This window comes from Heterocephalus glaber, unplaced genomic scaffold (genome assembly GCF_053883595.1).
Source record: "Heterocephalus glaber isolate CG9 unplaced genomic scaffold, H.glaber_assembly_v1.0 deba00000331, whole genome shotgun sequence".
In the NCBI taxonomy this organism is placed as follows: domain Eukaryota; kingdom Metazoa; phylum Chordata; class Mammalia; order Rodentia; family Bathyergidae; genus Heterocephalus; species Heterocephalus glaber.
The window spans coordinates 53,947,622-53,961,721 of record NW_028258142.1 but is presented as its reverse complement, the minus strand read 5'-3'; the positions used below and the strand labels follow the sequence as shown (position 1 = coordinate 53,961,721).

The 14,100-nt window shown below is 37.3% G+C and overlaps 1 protein-coding gene and 1 pseudogene across 3 annotated transcripts in view; both read left to right on the top strand.

The window, feature by feature from the left end:
* Psma8 (proteasome 20S subunit alpha 8) overlaps positions 1–14,100 on the top strand; it is a 53,664-nt gene that overhangs the window by 16,413 nt on the left and 23,151 nt on the right. The window lies entirely within an intron of this gene.
* On the top strand, positions 9,483–10,739 carry LOC101703274 (obg-like ATPase 1 pseudogene; annotated as a pseudogene).

The following is a 14,100-nucleotide window of genomic DNA, read 5'->3' as shown; positions in this document are numbered from 1 at the left end:
AAATAACCTGGGAGCAGTGACACATGCCTGTAATCTTGGCTACTCAGGAGGCTGAGACAGAATCATAAATTTCAGGCAAGCCTAGGCAACTATTGAGACCCTGCCTCAAAATAAAAAGGGCTGGGAATGTAGCTCAGTAGTAGAGGACACCGAGATCCACTACCAGGAAGGGAGAGTATGAAAAATCAAGCAATATCACAACTCAAAAAGCTCATAATTTTATAGTGACATACTCTAGAGATAACAAGGTGGATGATATGCCAGATGAGTTTAAAAGAATTTTTTAAAAGATAAATGAATTACAAAAGAATACAAATAAACAATTGAATAAAGTAAGGAAGACAATGCAGGATATGAGAGAATAATTCAGTAAATAGATAGAGATTCTGAAAAAAACAAATAGAAATCTTGGATATGAAAAGCTCAGTAAGTCAGATAAAAATCTCAGTTGAAAACCTCACCAATAAAATAGATTGAGTGGAGGAAAGAATGGCAAGACTTGAAGACAAGGTTGATAAAGAAAAAGAAGAATTAACAGAAGAAACAAGACAAAAGACAAAAAGAATTGACATGTGTTATGTACATGTACCAACTCCTCACAAGGAATGTGATCATTATGTACCGCAAACATGTCCTAATAAAAAATTAAAATTAAAAAAAGAAACAAAAGGGGCGGGGATTTAGCTCAGTGGTTCCACTGCCTGCCTTACAAGTGCAAGGACCTGAGTTCAATCCCCAGTACCGAAAAAGAAAAAAAAAAAAACCTCAAAATGAACAGAATGTACAAGATCTATGGGACACCTTTAAAAGACCAAATGAACTTAATAATTGGAATAGAAAAGGGAGAAGAGCTACAGACTGAAAGTAAAGAAAACCTATTTAGTGAAATGACACCAGAAGATTTTCCAGATATGGGAGAAAATATAGACATCCAAGTATAAGAGGCATTTAGAACTCAAAAGACATGGCCAGAGTAGAATCTCTTCATGACATAGTCAAGATTAACAAAATTGATAAACCCTTCACTAAGCAAACCAAAAGAAGTAGAAGACTCAAAAAAATTATAGGTAAAAGGGAGTATATTACAACAAATACCACTGAAACTTACAGGATTAATGGGGAATATTTTGAAAATCATACACAAATAAATTGGAAAATCTGGAAGAAATGGGCAAAATTTTGGACACATGTGATCTACCAAAATTAAAGCAAGAAGATTTTGAAAAACCTAAGATTGAAAGAGTAGTAAAAAGTCTACCAACAAAGAAAAGCCGAAGACCAGATATAGTCACATCTAAATTTTACCAGACTTTAAAAAAAGAACTAATACCAATACTCCTCAAAGATAAGATAGAAAGGAAAGGAACTCTTTCAAACTCGTTCTATAAAGTTGTATTACTCCTAGACCAAACCTGATAAGGACACAACAAAAAAATACCTTGATGAGCTCAGGTGCAAAACTCCTCAGCCTGGTGTAGTAGCACAGGCCTATAATCCTCTGGGGACTGAAGCAGGAGGAGCTCTGTGAGTTTGAGGCCAGCGTGGGCTGCATAGTGAATTCAGGGCCAATCTGAATGAGATCCTCTCCCCCAAACCCCAAAAACCCTCAATAAGATACTTACAAATTGAATTGAATAGCCTTAAAATGATCATACACCATGATCAACTTAGTTTCATTATAGAACTGCAAGGATGGTTCACCATATGCAAATCAGTAAACATGATATACCACATAAATAGAATCAAGGACAAAAATCACCTGATCATCTCAATAGATGCAGAAAGCACCATTTATTAAAATTTAACATCCCTTCATGATAAAAATCCTGAATAAGTTAGTTGTAGAAGGATCATACTGCAACATAATAAAGGCTATATATGACAAACCCATAGCTATCAGCACACTTGAATGGGGAAAAACTGAATGTGTTTCCTCTAAAATCAGAACCATGACTAGGGTATCCACTCACACTACTTTTAGTATAGTAATACTTGAAATTTTAGCCAGGTAAATTAGGCAAGAGAGAGATATAAAAGTGATAAAAATAGGAAAAGAGGAAGTCAAATTATTTCTGTTTGTAGATAAGATTCTATGCTTAGAAAACCCTGAAGATCCCACCAGCAGACTCTTAGAACTGTTAAACAAATTAAACAAAGTAGCAGGTTAGGAAAATGAGTAGCTATTCTATATGCCAATAATGAGCTGACTGAGAAAGAAATCAGGAAAGCAATCCCAGTCACAATAGCCACAAATAAATAAATAAAATATGTGTAAATGAATGTAGCCAAGGAAGCAGAAGACCTAATCTATGAAAATTATAGAACACTGAATAAAGAAATTGAATCAGACACTACAAGATGGAAAGACCTCTCACATTCTGGATTTGAAGAATTAATATTGTTTAATTGGCCATATTACCCAAAGCAACCTACAGATTCAATGCAGTCCTCATCAAAATGCTAATGATATTCTTTACAGAACTAGAAAAAAATCCTAAAATTCATATAGAAGCACAAAAGATCCAGAATGGCCAAAGTTCTGAGCAAAAAGGCCAATGCTAAAGGCATCTTTGTACCTGATTTCAAAACATATTACAGAGCTATAATAACAAAAACAGCATGGTATTGGCATAAAAACAGACCCATAGACCAATGGGACAAATAGAAAACCCAGAAATAAATCCTCATGTCTTCCACCAGCTGATTCTTGACAAAGGTGCCAAAGACATGAATTGGCGAAAACACAGCCTCTTCAACAAATTGTGCTGGGAAAACTGGACATCCACATGTTGAAAATTGCAACTGGACCCATCTCTCTCATCTTGTACAAAAATCAACTCCAAATGGATCAAGGACTTTAACATAAGTCCTGAAACTTTGAAAATAATAAAGGAAAACATAGGGAAAACACTTTAAGATATTGGCTCATACAATGATTTCCTGAATAGGAGTCCACTAGCTCAGGAAACAGAAGCAGAAATTGACAAATAAGATCGCATCAAATTAAAAGGCTTCTGTATAGCAAAGGGAACAATGAACAAACTGAAGAGAGTAAACATCTTTGTCAACCATTTATCTGATAGAGGATTAATATCCAGAATATATATAAAGAATTTTTTAAAAACTCAAAAAAGAACAAGTAATTCAAACAAAATGGGCAAATGATCTAAATACTTCTCAAGAAGTACAAATTATAAGTATGCAAAAAATGCTCAGTATGCTTAGCCATCAGAAATATACAAATCAAAACCACAGTGGCATTCTGTCTCATCCCAGTCAGAATCACTGTTATAAAAAAAAAAAAAAGGAATGCTGGTGAGGATAGAGAGAAAAGGGCACCTTATACACTGTTGGTAGGAGTATGGAGTTTCCCAAAAAAACTAACAATAGAACTGTCATTTGATACAACACTTTCACTCCTGGGTGTTTATCCAAAGGAAATGAAATCAGCATACAAAAAGGATACCTGCATATCCATGTCTGTCACAGCACTTTCATAATAGCCAAGTTATAGAATCAACTTAAATGCTCATCCATGGATGAAGGGATAAAAAATGTATGGTATATTATTCAGCAATACAGAGGAATAAACTATGTTGTTTGCAAGAAAGTGAATGGAACCACAAGTCTTCATGTTAAGCACAATAAGACAAACAAGCTTTTTTTCATATGTGGAAACTAAAAAATAAATGTCCCAAAGTAAAAGATAGACTCTTAGATTGGGGGAAGAGGAAGAGGAGAGAGGAGAGCAACAGAAAGTGGAAGAGAGGCATGAGCAAAGCACAATAAATAGATGTTTGGGAATTGCATTGTGATACTCATTAATTTGTACAGTGACTATGCTGCTATGGCTTGTATTTAGATATCCCCCCAAAGCCTCATGCTATCATAGGTGGGACTTTTTCAAAGGTGACTGGATCTAGAGTGTGTGAAGCTGGGATTGATTCATGGTGCAATTCTAGGCTCAAGGGCACTAGGATTAAAGGGCGTGAGTGCTACCTGCCCTAAGTAGTCTGGATAAGATTAAAGGGGCAGAGAGACACTGTTGAAGTCCCTTGTTGCTTTGCTACCTTCTGTCTACCATGAATTGTTTTCTCCTCTATGATGCCTGTCTGCCATGTCACCCTGCCTTGTAGCTAGCCAATTATGGGTTAAACCTCTACAAATTGTGACCTAAATAAACCGTTCCTCCTTTAACTTTGGGTGTTGGGAATTTTGTCTCAGCAATGAGAAAAGTAACTAAGACATATGCATTAATATAATTTTATTATATTAATAAATATTAGAGGCAATACTGGAATTTATGTCTTTGGGAGGAATTAAAACTGGAGCATAGTTTAGGATACATACAAGATCTTTTTGAACAGAACCTTAGCCTTGTAAAATATCGACATTGCCAGGGATTTAGCTCAGTGGTTCTGCCACCTGCTTTGCAAGTGCAAGATCCCAAGTTCAATTCCCAGTATCAAAAAAAACCCAACAAAATTAAAGATATTGTAACTGAGCAGCTGCTATAACTAAGTCTTCATATTTCTATCCTAATGGCTATTTCAAGATGACAGAGAACATGGTAAGAGCACTGACTTTCCTGGCTGTATCCCATTTCCCTACTTTCTCACAAGTATTTTCATGCTCAGAATCAACGTGTTGTGTGATACCATGATGTGGAATATTTTGAGCATTCCGTGAGCTCACAGGTGGGAAAGCCAGTAGAAGCATTTGGCGCAGGTAAAAGAAACATCCAGAGTAGGTTTCTCTTCCAGTGAAGGCAAACTGCTACCCCTCCAATGACAAAAGAATTGAGTGAAATCTGTTAGTTTTGTTGGCGGGCTGACTTTTTAGATTTTTTTCTTTATATAATTTATTGTTGAAGAAAATTTAATTTTTTAAATTGACAAATGAAAAATTGTGTATATGAGATATTTTGATAAATTCATACACTGTGGAATCATTAAACCAAGCTAACACTTCCATCATCTCATATACTTATTTTTTAATAAGAACATTTAGAATTTAAGCAGCTTTCAAGTATACATTATTATTAACTAGTCACCAAGCTATACAGTAGATCTCCAGAACTTATTTCTCTTAACTGAAACTTTTTTTCCTTTAACCAACAACTTCCCATTCTCCTGCCAGCCTCCCACTCCCCTGGACACATACACCAGCCCCTGCTATCCACTGCTCTCCTCTGCTCCTATGAGTTCAATTTTTTCAGATTCTACATATAAGTGAGATCATACAATATTTGTTTTTTTGTGTCTGACTTAGACGAAAATATTTTTGACCGGAGCTTCTGAATGTGGCAAATTACAGTAACTAAAAACTGTCCTGCTTTAAACACCCACAGTGCTTAAATGATCATTATCAGTTTTTAAATTCATAACTGAACTCACAAGAAAGAAAATCTTAAAGGGCCAGAAAGTAAGAAGGAATCAAATGCCAGAGAAATAAGCATGTAGGCTGAAAATACTTCTGCACTGAGGGGTGTTATAGGGTAGGATTCTCAAAGATATTTCACCATCAATGAAGCCAAGGGACAGGTCTAGGAAGTGTGACCTGTACTTCAAGTCTTCTGATGACACCAGCAAGTATATCAGCTTGACAAACTAGCCAACCTATACAAGTCTTTCATCAAGGACTAGCCAGTGTTGTCTATCAAAGATCCATTTCACCAGGATGACTGGGAAGCTTTGCAGAAGTTCTCGGGTAATGCAGTTATCCAGATGGGGGCGGGGATCGTACAATGACCAACCCAAAGTCAATTGTCAAGGCCTGCAAGCTGGTGCGATCCAGTGAGTAGGACATTGTGGTGTCTCATTATTCTTGGTAGACTAAAGATACCTTCATTACTAACCTGGTGTATGGCTTTGCACTGAGAAGATCAAGGCTGGCACTTTGGTGATGGGAATATGTGACCAAATGTAAGAGGAATTGGGCAGCAAGGCTAAGTTTTTGGGCAAGAACTTGACAAACTCCCTGGCCAAGTAAGCTGTGGACATGTTAGTCCCTGAGCCTTGAGTCACTACCCAGCTAACTAGAGCTTATATCAGAGACCTCCACGGCAGGTTCCAATCTCCTGCCCGGTGCTACAACACAAGATTAAAAGAAAAACTCAAAGACAGAAATAAAGAGACAGAGAAATGGGGAGCCAGGATAACCAATGCTCATGCAAGCAAGGCTGAACAAGCAAAGGCCCTGAACAGCCAGAGCTGTCGATATTTATTGGTAACATCATAGTTAGATTGAGGTAAAGGGGCTACGTGAGAGGACGTGTAGTTGCTATGGACACATTACTGATGCAGGCAAGGCTTGGAAAGGAAAAGACAAAGCATTCTTGAATTAGGAACAGAACAGACAAAATATAGGTTGTGGTTAATAATGAACCTTATCTTTTTAGTAAAGAAGGTTTTAACTCTGGAAATGGGATTTGGGTAAGAGTCACTCTGACATCGGCATGTAGCTTGGGCTGGACTTGCTTCTCGAAACAAGCCATTGTGGGGTTAACTTTACAGCCTGCACTGCTTACATCCTGCTTTGGGCATAATCAGTGGGGCAGTCTTGCACAACCCTGATGGGCCCTGACGTCACTTCAGGAGCTCAAGGCTCCCAACCAATATGTGCAGGGACCTCTTGTAGTTAGCTTCCCTCTCCAACACCTGGATGCTCTTACTATTTCTTCACAACTTCTATAAAATCCAGGGTTGACCACTTAAGAGTTCTGTTTGCAACTAGTTTGTAATTATGTGATTGGCCCAAATTGTTGTTTTTGTTACCTCACTTCCCATCAACTCTCTGGAGATGGATATATCTTCCATGTAATCTCCAAAGTGGCCACAGGAAAGAACCTCAGTGGTTTTGTGTGCAAAATGAAGTCTCAATGACCCAAGAGGGAAAATACTATTTTCATAATAATCCTTAGACAAGGGTTGGGGATTTAGCTCAGTGGTTCCGCCGCCTGCCTTGCAAGCACAAGGACCCAAGTTCGATCTCCGGTACCAAAAGAAATAAAAATAATAATAATAATAATAATACTAAGACAATATTTTCCTTTTTCATGTGTAGACATGTGCACTGATGGCATAAAGCAGTGGTGGATAAAATTGCTGGTTCCTTAGCACCCAACTGTGTTAGTACTCATTTTATTCTTTACCATCATGAATTTGCAGTAAATACATTCAACTTTCACATAACTTGCCTTTGATGAAACAGAAAAAGTTATTGATTCTATTAAATCTTAACTCTAGTGCACCTTTTTAACATTCTGTGTGATGAACTGGAAGTATGCATGAGGCATAGCTACTGCAGGTAAGAGAATGATTGCCTTCAGAAACAGCAGATATGCAATTGAGTTGCTGATTAAATCACCCATTTTTTATGAGATCACATTGTTACTCAATAGAACAGGCAATAACTACTATTATGTAGACATGGAGACTTGGCAGAACATGTTCTCAATGATGCGAGCCTACTACCTTAAGGAAACAAATTTGTTGCCAATGATAAAATTGAAATTTTCAAGAAAAATTTGGAAAACGTTTGTATTTACCACAATGAGCATTATAGTTTCCCAGTACTTAAAGACTTCTTGATGAGATTGGTGGGGAAATTAATGAGCATAATTTTTAATATTTTAAAAATCAGAAGCTCTAAAAAGTTAAAAATCAGAAGTTCTGCACAATTAAGTGAACTAATGTTTTCTAAGTGACCAAAGGATGATATTACAAAATCTTGCAATATAAAAGAATTATTCAAATCAAATATTGTGTAGGTTTTACCAACCCTTATTGAGTATTAGAAATTAGAACTGAGGAACTTTAAATTTTAATTTATTTTAAAACAATGAGCTAAGAGGCTTTAATAACAACAAAGAAAAAGTTCACTCATATGGTTGCAGATTCCAAGTTGCAGTTGGCTTTTTAGAAGTTACTACCTTCTAATTCGAATATTTATACTTTTCTGAGAAGAGTATTAAAATATGCCTTATTTTTGTAACTGCATATTTGCATAAGACTATACTTCAGCCAACATACCAGTATTGTAAAACATTGAATGTAAAATAGATGATGTGCATACCTGTAATCTCAGCTACTCAGGAGGCTGAGGCAGGAGGATTGCAGATTTGAAGCCACCTTGGAGTATTTAGCAAGACTCTTTGTTTCAAAAATAAGATAGACAGATAGAAAGAATACAGCTTTTACATATGAAGCCACACAGTAAAATTATTTACAAAAATATACAACATTCACTCTTCTCATAAAGTCAATTCAGAAAATAAATTTTTTCCATAAAAATCATATTATTTATATTAACATGTCTTATGAACTGGATTATCTTCTCCACAATTCTTAAGTTGAAACCCTAACCCGTGATGTGATGATTATATTTGGAGATACAGCCTTTAGAAAGATAAAGTTAAATGAGGTTGTAAAGGTGAGGTCCAAACTTTGGGGTCCTCATAAAAAGGAAAAGACAGAGCCAGGGATTTAGCTAAGGGGTGCCGCCACCTGCCTCGCAAGTACAAGGTCCTGAGTTCAATCCTGGTACCAAAACAAAAAAGAAGGGAAGAGACACCCTGGAGTGCTGTGTTTTGCATGCACTTGCCTGGGCACACACAAATAGAAGAGAGGCCCCGTGAGTACACAGTGGGAAGGCAGCTGTCTGCAGTTAGGAAGGCGGCCTTCGCTGCAAACCAAAATTGTCAGCACCACAATCTTGGACTTACAGCCTCTTGAACTTTAAGGTTATAAATTTCTGTTGTTTAAGCCAGCTAGGCTTTCATATTTTATTATGGCAGACCAAGCCGACTAATAGGACATGTAATGGATTAATTATTTTTAAGTGAATTAAATATTTTAAAATTTCCTCAGTTTTAATTTCTAATTAGTGGGTCTGAATTTGATTGTACAGTGTAATACTTACATGCCAGTAAATTAACCTGCTGCTGTTTCATGGATATGGCAGAAGATACAAGACCCCCCTGGGTCAGAAACAAAGGACTTAGTACTGATGACACAGCAAGTGACATGAGTATCACCATATTTGCATAGATTCCCTTTGTCCTCATGTCTCATCGGGTTGATGTCACGTCATTGCCTGGTTGAATGCTGCACACAGAGTTGGTTTGCTTCACAGCTGAAGAACACCGAGTGTAGAGAGAATCTGCCGCCTTTATAGAAAACAGAAAGCTATCTTGCTCTTTGTCTGAAAAAGACATTACTTCCTCTCAAGATTATCAGCTGTATAAACCCTGCAAAACAAAGCCTTGCCTCGGGACTCAAGGAACATGATCTCTTTTAACAGTAATTTGGTAAATACCAAGAATATAATAAAAACAAAAGCATTTTAACATTCTTAGTAATTTTTTAAAATGTAAATGTAAAAAATATTTTTTAAGAATGTATAGCAGGGCCCCACCTTTGGCTGCCAGCAGGACTTGTCTCCCGCTGACTGGGACCCCGTGTCAGCGTCCTTCGGGAACACAATGCCCCCCAAAAAGGGAGGTGATGGAATTAAACCACCCTCAATCATTGGAAGATTTGGAACTTCACTGAAAATTGGTATTGTTGGATTGCCATATGTTGGGAAATCTACCTTCTTTAATGTAGCAACAAATAGATAGGCTTCAGCAGAAAACTTTCCACTCTGCACTGTTGATCCTAATGAGAGCAGAGTTCCTGTGCCAGATGAAAGATTTGACTTTCTTTGTCAGTGTCACAAACCAGCAAGCCAAATTCCTGCCTTCTAAATGTAGTGTGTATAGCTGGCCTTGTGAAAGGAGCTCACAATGGGCAGGGCTTGGGAAATGCCTTTTTATCTCATGTTAGTGCCTGTGATGGGATCTTTCATCTCACACGTGCTTTTGAAGATGATGATATCACCCATGTTGAAGGAAGTGTAGATCCCATTCGAGATACAGAAATAATTCATGAAGAGCTTCAGCTTAAAGATGAGGAAATGATTGGGCCCATCATAGATAAACTAGAAAAGGTGGCTGTGAGAGGAGGAGATAAAAACTAAAACCTGAATATGACATAATGTGCAAAGTCAAATCCTGGGTTATAGATCAAAAGAAACCTGTTTGCATCTATCATTGTTGGAATGATAAAGAGATTGAAGTGTTGAATAAGCGCTTATTTTTGACTTTGAAACCAATGGTCTACTTGGTTAATCTTTCTGAAAAATACTATATTAGAAAGAAAAACAAGTGGTTGATAAAAATTAAAGAGTGGGTGGACAAGTATGACCCAGGTGCCTTGGTCATTCCTTTTAGTGGGACCTTGGAACTCAAGTTGCAAGAATTGAGTGCTGAGGAGAGACAGAAGTATCTGGAAGCAAACGTGATACAAAGTGCTTTGCCAAAGATCATTAAGGCTGGGTTTGCAGCACTCCAACTAGAATACTTTTTCACTTCAGGCCCAGATGAAGTACATGCATGGACCATCAGGAAAGGGACGAAGGCTCCTCAGGCTGCAGGAAAGATTCACACAGATTTTGAAAAGGGATTCACTATGGCTAAAGTAATGAAATATGAAGATTTTAAAGAGGAAGTTTCTGAAAATGCAGTCAAGGCAGCTGGAAAATACAGACAACAAGGCTGAAATTATATTGTTGAAGATGGAGATATTATCTTCTTCAAATTTAATACACCTCAGCAACCAAAAAAGAAATAAAAAATTTTAGGTATTGCTCAGATAAACATACAACTTCCAAAAGGTGTACAGTTTTTTAAATTAAAATTTCTGGAAACTGAAGGAACAAATAAAGTTGGGGTAATGAAAATCTTCTACAAAGCAATTATTTTTATTTGTTTTAAAATTATAAAATACTGTATACTTCCAATGAAATGTGACTCAATGTGAACAGCCTTGCTTTTCATGTGATTAAGACCCTACTTCAAATTGTACAAGCTTCTCCAGAACCATATTACTCTCGTAATACCTCATTGATCTCCATCACATATGCCAAGCCTGACAGATTTGACAGTGAGGACAATGTGGCTTGTTCCTTTTTGAATCTACAGATAATGCATGTTTTACAGTACTCCAGATGTCTACACTTAATAAAACATTTGACAAAACCGAAAAAAAAAGAAAAAAAAGAATGTGTAGCAGGAATCAGCAAACCTTTTTGTAAAGGGCCAAATGGTACATATTTTAGCTTCCTAGGTCATACAGTCTCTGCTGCACCTAAGCTCTGTTGTAGAAAGAGTGAATATGTAAATAATGGGTGTGGCCACGTGCCAATAAAGCTTTATTTACAAAAAGAGGGAACTAGCCCACAGGCTATAACTTCTGACCTCTGGACTATAGCATTGGTGCCTGTATTTATATAAATTGATACAGACCTTATAGGGGAAAATTCCTGAACTTAGAATTAAGCTGTAGTCGGATTTTTGCATAGAGAGATGGGACACCAAGGCTCTTTTTAGGAAGCACCATGTATTTGTGTTGGCACTGACTCAATGGATTTATATCTAAATATAAGTCCCAACCATGGTGGAGTTTTGTCTTTCACGTAATTTTTGTGTCTTTGTCTGTCTTATATTGTAACATTCTAACAAACTATAGCCTGATTAGGTATATCTATGTTATAGAGCTGTGTTAGAACTGTATATGTATATGTAGGAACTAATTATGTCATGTTGTTTTCTTTGTTTTGAGAAGGCCCCCGTCGCATTTTTTGGGAGGGGTCCTGCCACACTTTCCCCTTTGATGTTTGGACTTCTTTTTTTTTTTTTTTTTTCAGGAAAACAGACACTTTATTCCCTGTCAAGTGTTTGTCACCATGTAGACACAGGCATGAGAACTAAAGCAGGATTTGAACACAGTACATTCATGACTACCCTCAGACATTCTTTAACACCTTACTAACAAAAAACCATGACCGCTACACCACCTACTGTGACTTACTATTTTACTTAACCTCAGAATGTGTCTGTGCTAAGTCTAATGAATTTGGCTCAAGGGACCACCATTATTGGTTTTAGGGGGGAGGGTTGAGTTATAAAAAATTTGGCCTAGGAACAATAGGCTTTTAACAAAGATGGTGAACTTTTTTTTTTTTTAATTCTTTTATTGGTACATTTTAGGTATACAACACAATGACATTTCTCATTGGGAACTTGTACCTTTACATGATGCATCTTGGTTCTTATTGTTTCCCCATTCCTAGCCCTCCCTTCACCCCCTCCACCCTTCCCTATTTACAAAGACTTTATTTCCATTTTTTCTATTTCTCATCATTTTTCCTTTCCCTTCTTTCCTTTCCCCTGCCCCTCCCAATACCCCTACCCCTTTGGACATTTTCTTCCTATTTTGAATTATTGATTATTCATTCCAATCATTGGTACATTTTAGGTATACAATATAGTGACATTCATTGTTGGAAATTTGCACCTTTATATAATCTCTCTTGGTTCTTATTTTTCCCCCTTGCCCAGCCCTCCCTTCAACCCCTCCATTCCTCCCTATTTACAAAGGTTTTGTTCCTATTTTTCCATTTTCTCATATTAATCTCATTCCCTTCTTTCCTTTCCCCTAGCCCTCCCACTTCCTTCCCCTTTGCCCCTTTTCTTCCTATTTCACATTACCTATTATACATTGTAGTCCTTATTTACACTTTCAGTTTCTCACACCAGAGAAACTATTCGGTATTTATACATGTGTGTCCTATTTATTTCACTTAAGAGTATCACCTCAATGTGCATCCATTTAGCTATAAATGTCTCTAATTTCTCATTTTTTATGGCTGAGTAATGCTCCATTTAATGAAAAAACCACAATTTCTTTATCCAGTCTCCAGTTGATGGGCATTTGGGCTGTTTCCAAGTTTTAGCTATCACAAACTGTGCTGCAATGAACATGGGTGCACATATATCACTGTGGTATGCTCCTTTAATTCTTTGGGGAAGATCCCCAGCAGTGGAATAGCAGGGTCAAATGGGACTTCCAGTCCTAGTTCTTTGAGGTATCTCCATACTGATTTCCACAGTGGTTGCCCCAGTCTACACTCCCACCAGCAGTGGAGCAGGGTTCCTCTTTCCCCACAGCCCCGCCAACATTTGTTATTGGTTGATTTCATGATAGCAGCCATTCTTTCTGGAGTGAAGTGGAATCTCAGCTTTGTTTTCATTTGCATCTCTCGAATGACCAGTGACGTTGAACATTTTTTCATGTATTTATTTGCTATTTCTACTTCTTTGTGTGAGAAATGTCTGTTGATTTCAGATGCCCATTTTTGGATTGGGTCTTTAAATTTAGGAGGTCTGATCTTTTTAAGTTCTTTATAGATTCGAGATAGTAGACCTTTGTCTGAGGAAGAGCAGGTGAAGATTTTTTCCCACATTATGGGTTGTCTCTTCACACTGCTGGTGTTTTCTCTTGCTGTGCAGAAGCCTTTTAATAAGAAGAGATCCCACTTGTTGATTGTTTGTGCTAGTTCACGAGCAACTGAGGTTTTGTTCATAAAATCTTTTCCTACACCGATGTCTTCAAGAGTTCTACCTAACCTCTGTTCCAACTGGTTCAGCATTTCTATTTTAATATTTAGAACTATAATCCATTTTGATTTTAGTTTAGTGCATGGCGAGAGATATAGGTCTAGTTGTAATCTTTGGCAAGTTGAAACCCAATTTTTCCAGCACCATTTATTAAAGAGGCTATCTTTCCTCCAGTGAGGGTGTTTGGCTCCTTTATCGAATATAAGATGACTGAGTGTGTCTGGCATTGTTTCTGCATCTTAGAATGCAGAAACAGACTGGTCCTCAGGTCTGTTTCTTTGCCAGTACTGTGCTGTTTTTATCACAGTAGCTTTGTAGTAGAGTTGCAGGTTGGGGATTGTGATACTCCCTGCCATGTCTCTGTTACCTAGAATTGCTTTTGCTATTCTGGGTCTCTTCTTGTTCCAAATGAATTTTTGGATTGTTTTCTCAAGGTCTGTGAAGTATGCTGCTGAGATCTCTACTGGAATTACATTGAATCTATATAGCAGTTTTGGAAGTATGGCCATTTTCACCATATTAATCCTTCCTATGCAGGAGTAGGGGATGTCTGTCCATTTTCTGATATCATCTTCAATCTCTCTTTTCAGAGTGCTATA